Raw genomic sequence first — 8,119 nt, 5'->3', positions numbered from 1 at the left:
AGGGGCAGGTACTGGTGGGGGGCTGCCAAATGGAGGGCTGCTGCGGGTGGAGGCATGGAGGGCTGCCACGGGGACTGTGCTGCTGGAGATGTTCCCCACTCCAAGAACGCACCCTGCTCTATCTAGTGCCTGCACTGCAGGGCCGGGGGGCCATGTTGGGCAGCAGGGCTTGGCCAGCCCAGCTGAGGAGGTCTCATCTTCTTGCCTCATGCTCTTCAGCCTTGGTTCAGGGTCAGGCTGTGGAGCTGCAAGAGCCCATGTTCCCTGGGGAATATTCCTGCTCACAGAGACATTTCCATCCTGCCAGGCAGTGTCCAGCAAAAATGGCTCTCTGCAAGGTCCCGTGATGCACCCCAGAGGAAGCACCCATCTCCTCACCCAGGGGTTCCCCAGCTGCTCTTTCCCCCAGGCCCTGCCTGGGCCACACTGGTTCCGTGGCACAGAGGCTATGACAGAGCTGCTGTGTTGGGGTGAACCCTGGGCTGTGGCCCCACAGAAACGAGCCCTAAGGTGGCCGCTGTGCCCTGAACACCCCATCCAGCCCCAGGGGGTCTCACATCCCATGGATCACCTCCCACAGTGGTTAGGAGGCAGCTCCGCTGCCCACTGTCGTGGCACAGGGTACAGAGGCACTTGCTGGGGCACACGGGGCTGGGATTGCCCCTTCCCTGGCTCTGCCAGGTCCCCAGTCTCCATGAGCTGTTCCTGCTCCCTTGGGCCCTCACAGACCTTGGAGCAGTGCTAGTAGATCCCCAGAGCTGCCTCCTTCCTGGGCAGGGACTGTAAGGCCCCACGGCAGCCCTGGGACCCCCTCGTCCTGCTGCGCTCCAGCCCCCAGCCCTGCCCTCCTGCTGCCTCCCAGGGGTGTCAGTGAGGGTTTGTGTCGGGGCAGTACCTGTGTGCAGGTGCAGGGGGGATGAGAGCAGGAGCAATGGGGGGACCTTTCCCTCAGTGCTGTGGGAGGCAGAGGAGGGAGAGTCCAGGGGAGGGAGAAAGGATCCCCAGGAGACATGGGCTGCTGCCCAAAGCCATCATCCAGCCCCTGCTCTGGAGAAGGTCCTGTCTGGGAGGCTGCTAATTTGGGCACATTTCCATGGCAGAGGGTATTTTGTGTCCCTCCCCTAAAGCCGGCACTGCTGGGAGCTGAGCCAGGGTCCCTCTCCTTGGGCTGGGGCTTTCACCTGCCCCAGCTCCCATGGGCAGAGAAATGACTCACGCAGGAGCTGGGTAGGGTGAAGGGTTTGACACTTGGGCGGGAACCTGAAACCCAAACTGCCCTCCCAGGTCCCACCGGTGGGTCTTCAGACCCCTCAAGCTCTTCCCTGATGGGCTTCTCTGCTGCAGACCAGAAGGTGTGTTGGGTGTCCATTGCAGGGGAGCAGCCCCAGGTGGGTAGCACTGCAAACAGCAGGATCTGGCCCTAGAGCAGAAGAGAGGAGGAGGCAGCTGTCACCAAGAGCATCTCCCACAGCGGCATTGCCCCATTCCTTGCTGGGAGCTCCTCCACCCCTGGGGTAACCTTGAGGGATATGGGGACAGCCCAGGGTCACAGACCCCTCTGCCCTGATCCTTAGAGCTTTCCTGCTGGCAGTCCCTGGCCTTGTGAGATGCAGGGCTGGAGCCTGCCCAGTGGGACTTTCCCAAGGGATGGAGGCTGTGTTTGCTGTGCCCATGTGTGTCACCCATGATGATGACCTTGAGGGTCTCTCCCTGACAACCCTCCTCTCCTGAGGGATTTCCACAGCCGTGCTCTGCCCAGCGTGAGGCAGCAGTGCAGACGGTTGGGGTCTCACCTACACCTACCTTGTGTAGGTCCTGGGGAGCTGCTGCAGGAGCAAGCACAGATCTGGGGTACAGTGATGATCCCACATTGCTGCAGAGACCCAGCCCGCAGGCCCAGACTGTTCAGGCCCCAAAATGCCCTGAAATGGGATCTTTCTGCTCAGGTGTGCTGCCCCCTCACACACACCCCTGGGCTCTGTGGCTCATCTCCCGGAGGAGGAGGAGGAGGAGGCAAAGCTCTGCCAGGTGCCAGAGTAAGGGAGAAATATTACCCCTGGGGGAGGGCAGAGCTGGCAGGGAGGTGGCATGGGGCAGACACTGGGCTCTTCTCCCTGGTCCCCACCTGGGGCGGCTTGAGTCCACAGGTCAGTGTCCATACTGGCACCAAACATCCTGTGTTCAGAAGATATCCCCACCCCACCGCCCTTCTTCTGCACTTCACTTTTATACCTTATTTCTCTGAATTTGGGCCCACCGTTGCTGGGGGGCACTGAGCACCCTGCAGTAAAAGGCCATGTCTCATGTCCCATTTGGGTTGCAGGTGGTTTTGGTGGGGAAACAGCTGAGGCACCATCTCCTGGCCCTTGCTGCCTGTGCATGGCTTTGGACAGGCCTGTGTCTCCTTGATCCCACCGACATGGGCTGGACGGAGACACCAAACCCCCAGGAACAAGAGGTGGGTACCAGCCCCAGCAGTCCCACCTCTGCAGGGCTGTGCCTGACCTCAGCACCTCTGGGTTCCTCTGCTCAAGGCAGTGGTGATGGCAGAGGGAAAGAGACCTGGAGACAGGGACAGGGTAAGAAATGCCATTCCACCAGCTGGGAGTCCCACAGGCCTGTCCAGGCTGGTCCAGCTCAGACACCCCTAGCTGCTGGCACAGGGGGGTGTTTCCCAGCTGGGATGGGATCTGCACCTGAGCTCAGGTCCAGCACCTCTGGGAGGTGGCTCAGCAGAGGCAGCGCACACAGCCCTCCTCACCCCACAGACAGGCCCTGGGTGGGCAGGGCAGGCCCACAGTGCCTGGAGAGGACCAGTGCTCCAGCTCCAGCCTGTACCCGCTTGAGGCTGGGCACTGGGGGAAAAAGCACCCTTGGAGATGCCGGGGATCGAACCCAGGACCTCCCACATGCGAAGCGGGCGCTCTGCCGCTGAGCTACATCCCCTTCACGCCTGCCAGCAGGACAGACACTCTGCTGCCGTGACATGTCTATGACAAGCACAGCCCTGTTGTCCCCTGGGTGCCCGGGGACCCTCTGCAGAAAACAGCATTTGAAGCCTCCTGAGATGGGGGAAGTCAGGACAGCCTCTCCACGGGGGCCTGATCCTGGCACAGGGGTGCACTGCAGAGCATTGCCCCTTCCACGTCTCGGCAGGGCAATGGGGCAGAAGGAGGCTCTTGCTGCAGGCGCTGCTCCCACGCTCTGACCCACTCTGGGCTTGATGGAGAGGAGAAAACCCCCGAGCCTCCTCTGCCACCCAGGGCAACAGCCGTCTGTCTCCCACCTGTCCCCAGCTCCACAGGAGGAGCAGAGCAACAGGGTGAGGGAAACACCCTCCCTGGGGTGAGGTGTCCCCAGGCTCTGATGGCACCCCAGGGTGTGCGGTGGGGGGACATGGGGACAGAAACCTCTCACGCCCTCATCCAGGTAGCGGGCCTCCCCCTGCACCCCCCCTCCCCACCAGCATCCCTGGAGGTGGCGTGAAGGGCAGGCTTCCATCGCCCTGGGGCTGATGCCCAGAGAGGAGCACAGAGGTGTTTCATCAGTCATTGCAGCAGGCGGGTCAAGGGGGGCAAGAAACTCTGCTCAGGACAGCGTGTGACTACACATGACACCCATGCACTGCAGTGGGTGATCCTCAGCACGGCTTGGTCAGCTGTCCTGGGCACATCAGAGGTCTCGCTGCGACAGACCTCCAGAGGAAGGGTGCTGCCATTCAGGCCTCAGCTCCAGGGAGTGCCTCTGCCTGGGAGTGGGGGGGGACAGTGGCCTCTGGTCTGAAAACTGAGAACCAGGTGAAGGGGGGTGTGAGGAGAGGAGCAGTCTGTGCACCATGGAGAATGAGAAAGAGGAGAGAGACAGGGTCTTTGCAGAGACCGCGCAGTGGAGAGATCTTGATCCCTGTGGAGCAGGGAAGGAGGGAGAGCTGGAGACCACCCCAGAGGAGCACTGAATGGAGAGTCCTGCCCAGGGGGAGGCTGGGGACTCGTGGTGCTGGAGGAAGGCTCCTTCTGAGCTGCATGGCTGCAGCTACAGAGCAGGGACAGTGCTCTGGCAAGAGGTGAAGGAGCAAGCAGGGCTGGGGCAGGCTGGAGGAAGGCAGACAGGTCTGCAAAAATCTGAGGGAGAAAATGATTGCTGAAGCCCGGGGTTGAACCAGGGACCTTTAGATCTTCAGTCTAACGCTCTCCCAGCTGAGCTACTTCAGCCCTGCCCCAGCAGCCCTGGTCCCTGTGCCACCCGTGCCAGGCCACAGGCTGGCACCCAGGAGGAGTGCTCCTCAGGGAGGTTCCCAGGGGAAAGCTGTGCCCAGCCCTGAGCAGAGGGGACCTGGCTCCTCCCTGACCCCAAGGCCAGGTGGGCTCCAGCTTTGGTGGAGGCCAGCTTACACTGGGCGTGCCAAGATGTCTGTGGGCCTTGTACAAACGGGACAGTGGTGAAGGTAAATGGGCAGACCAGGCATGTGCAACTGCAAAGGCTGCGGGTGGAAGAAGCGTGGGGCTGGTGGAAGACCTTACCTCCTTCCCCAGGGAAGGCCTCCTCCCACCCTTTTGTCCCTGGCTCCACTTCACTCTCTCCTTCATGCCCAACTCCTCTATCTCCTCCCCGCTGAGCAGGGCAGGGGGATGGGGAATGGGAGTTGTGGTGAGTCCATAACAGTTGCTCTCTGCTGCTCCTTCCCTCTAAGACTTTTCCCATGGGGTCCCTCCTATGGGCTACAGTCCTTCAAGACAAACCCGCTCCAGCATGGGCTGTCCTCCATCCAGCATTCTTTCAAGAATTGTCCAACATCTTCAGTGTTCGGTCCTCGACAGACTGCAGGGCTTACTTTACCCACTATGGTCTTCTCCATGGGCCACAGGGAAATACTGGCTCTACTCTGATATTCTCCATGGGCTGCAGGAGGCAATCTGCTCTTGTGCCTGGAGCACCTCTTCCCCCTCCCTCTTCACCAACCTTGGTGCTTGCAGGGCTGTTTCTCACATTTTGTCTCCCTTACTCCTCTCCCATTCTGGCAGTTGTGTCCTTTCTTAAATATGCTTTTGTGAAGGTCCCACCAGCTTCACTGATGGGCTCGTTTTTGTGCAGTGGTGGTCTGCTTGGAGCCTGCTGGAACCAGCTCTGTCTGGCATGGGGAGGCAGCCCCTGGTGTCTTCTCACAGAGGACACCCCTGCATCCCCCCTGCTGCCAAAGCCTGGACACCACCACCAATACACAGTGTAAATCTTTGTCTTGCTGAATGACATCCCCTGCTCTTCCCTCATCCACAAATACAATTTACTCGCTGGGGAGGAAGGGAGAGAACAGAGAAGGCCTTGATGCTGTGCAAACATGGTTCAGCAATAGCTACACCATCGGTGTGTTGGCAACTCTGTTTTGGTGACAAATCCCAAACACAGCACCACGGGGGCTGCCGTGAAGAAAATTAACTCCATCCCAGCCCAAACCAGTACAGTGTGCCTGGAAGAATGTTTCCAGGATTAGCTGCTCTATCTCCTTCCCAGGGAGAGAGGTGAGGCTGACTGGCTGGTAGTTCCCTGGGTCCTTCTTCTTGCCCTTCTCAAAGACAGGAGGCACATGTGGTTTCTTCCACTCTTTGGAGGACTGTATTGTGTGCACACACGTGAACTGAGGCAAGAGGACTCCCACTGCCTGTGGGTTTGTGGCAGGTATGGGAGGAAGCTGAGTCCCTGTGACGGATCCACTCGACTCCCTGACCATACCGGCAGTAGTTTGGTTCAGGGTCCAAAGGAGGTAAAGGCCCAGGTGTAACCTGGCCAACAACTTCTCTAGTTCCAGTCTGGTCTCTGAAAACAGGAGCAGAGGGACATGGTGAGCATTGATGTATATAGGCTTGGAAACTGGAATACCCATCACGTGATTAAGACATGAGTAACAGGTGGTTCCTCCAAGACTCATTTATCAAGGAACAAAGAAAGTTGTGGGTACAAGGAGTCTCATGCATACCTTTCCCATCACATGGAATTTGCCTGTGAGCCAACCACTCTATTCCATAAATGTGGCAGCCTAAGGGTATCTTCTTTGAGCTCTCCCTGCTAAGCAGCTGGCTGCCCAGCGGTGATCTCTCCTTGAGCTGGGACACCTCTCAAGGTTACTCCTCGAGGCTGAGACCTCTTACCCACTGCAGATCTTTGCTAAGTGACTGATATTGCGCTTAACCTTGTGTAACAGTGCACTAAGATTTTGTATTGGTGACTTTGATTCTGTTTTGGTAGCTGTGAATCATTGTTATATCCTCTGTGCAGTAAGGAATAGAGTGATCCTTGCCATCCGACTTTGATAAGGTGCAGTAAAACCGCTTTTGCTGATACTTCTGGCGGTGGTTCTTTAATTGGTCTAAATCGCCCGTCTGTGACAAGCTAGTGTAGTCAGCAGGAGTCTGGATCAGGATTTGCGACAGGAGACCTTATTGCAGGCATACAGTGTATAGGGCAGGCTTATCGGAAGAGGGAGACTTTTTACCAGGGCCTGTAGTGACAGGACAAGAGGCTTTTAAACTGGAAGAGGGTAGGTTTAGATTGAACATAAGGATGAAATTTTATCTGGTGAGGGTGGTGAGACATGGGCACAGGTTGCCCAGAGAAGTTGTGGATGCCCTGTCTGTGGAAGTGTTCAATGCCAGGCTGGATGGGGCTTTGAGCAACCTGGTCTAGTGGAAGGTGGGTCCCCCATGGGGTCAGAAGTCCTTGAGGAGCCTGCTCCAGCATGGGCTTCCCACAGGGTCACAGCCTCCTTTGGGGGCAACCACCTGCTCTGGAATGGGGTCCTCCAAGGGCTGCAGGTGACTGTCTGCTCCAACATTAACCTCCATGGGCTGGCGGGGGTCAGCCTGCCTCACCATGGTCTTCTCCATGATTTGCAAGGGAATCTCTGCTCTGGTGTCTGCAGCACCTCCTCCCTCTCCTTCTTCACTGACCTTGCTGTCTGCAGGATTTTTTCCTCACTGTTTTTTTTCCTACCTTACTCCTGTCTCACTCTGGCATTTGTGCCCTTTCTGAAATATGCTTTCACAGAGGCACCACCAGCTTTGCTGATGAGCTCAGCTTGTGCCAGCAGTAGGGCTATTGCAGTGCTGGCTGGACTTGGCTGTGTAGGGCATGGGGCAACCCACTGTCTCTTCTGACAGGGGCTCCTGTTGCCCCTCCACTACTAAAAAAGTGGATGTAGAAACTCATACAGAGCAAAATGCTTGGCCCTGCTCTTCCACTGCCAAGAACTCCAAACTACTCATTGGAGGGGAAGAGAAACAGAGAAGGCCTTGACACTGTGCACGCACTGCTCAGCAATAGCTAAAATATGGGTGTGTTATCACCACTGTTTGGGCCACCAATGCAAAGCACCATATGAGCTGCTATGAGGAAAATTAACCCCATCCCACCTAGTCCCAGTACAATCCGCACCCTTATTCCACAGCATTTCCGTCATGCTCAGGTCCCACGCTGACTGATACACCTGAGTGTACACATTCAGGATGTACACAATCGCCCGATTCCTGTGTTGTTGCATTTCTACACCCTGCTCGAGCCTTTCCATTCTCTCTCTTTCTCGTTCCCACAATCCCCTCTTACCAACACTTACAACTTGTACTCCGTACTTAAACCATCTTTACTTCCGACAGTCAGGTTTACACATCCTCATTAACCACTACCCCCTGTTCCTTGACACACGCTGATATTATTCACTCATTCCAGGCCCACTCCCTCCACCCCCACACGTGTCAATGACTTGGGTCCCATCTGCCAAGGTGATCACTCAGGACAGGTGAAGTACTCGCCCCATTCCTCGTGAGGATTGCCCGCTGTTGGTTCAAGTGGTTCCTGCTGCCTTGCTTCCTAGCACATGCAGCTCACATCATGGAGGATTTTCCCCCAAGGTTAGATCTCCTTGAGGTACACACCAGATCTCCCATCCTTCCACATTACCCGCCGAGTACAGCCAGGTCCTTGAGCCAAGACAATCTCACAGATGGGCTTGCTTGTTCCCAGGGGAGGAGCAGCCCACACTGCCTTCCCCAGCCAGCTCCCTGTGTGCGCTATGGGGACCTTACCTCCTCCCACAGTATGCGCAGGCTTTGTTTGGGCAGGACCAGGAAGG

The 8,119-nt window shown here is 57.3% G+C and overlaps 2 non-coding genes across 2 annotated transcripts; both read right to left on the bottom strand.

The window, feature by feature from the left end:
• Positions 1–2,874: 2,874 nt before the first annotated feature.
• On the bottom strand, positions 2,875–2,946 carry TRNAA-CGC (transfer RNA alanine (anticodon CGC)). The gene has a single exon. It is a non-coding gene; the product is annotated as a tRNA-Ala (tRNA).
• Positions 2,947–4,138: 1,192 nt separating this feature from the next.
• On the bottom strand, positions 4,139–4,211 carry TRNAF-GAA (transfer RNA phenylalanine (anticodon GAA)). The gene has a single exon. It is a non-coding gene; the product is annotated as a tRNA-Phe (tRNA).
• Between the last annotated feature and the right edge of the window lie 3,908 nt (positions 4,212–8,119).

The sequence above is a fragment of the Grus americana genome, chromosome 27, assembly GCF_028858705.1.
Source record: "Grus americana isolate bGruAme1 chromosome 27, bGruAme1.mat, whole genome shotgun sequence".
NCBI lineage: Eukaryota > Metazoa > Chordata > Aves > Gruiformes > Gruidae > Grus > Grus americana.
The sequence above is the reverse complement of the archived record's forward strand: the minus strand, read 5'-3'. Positions and strand labels throughout refer to the sequence as shown.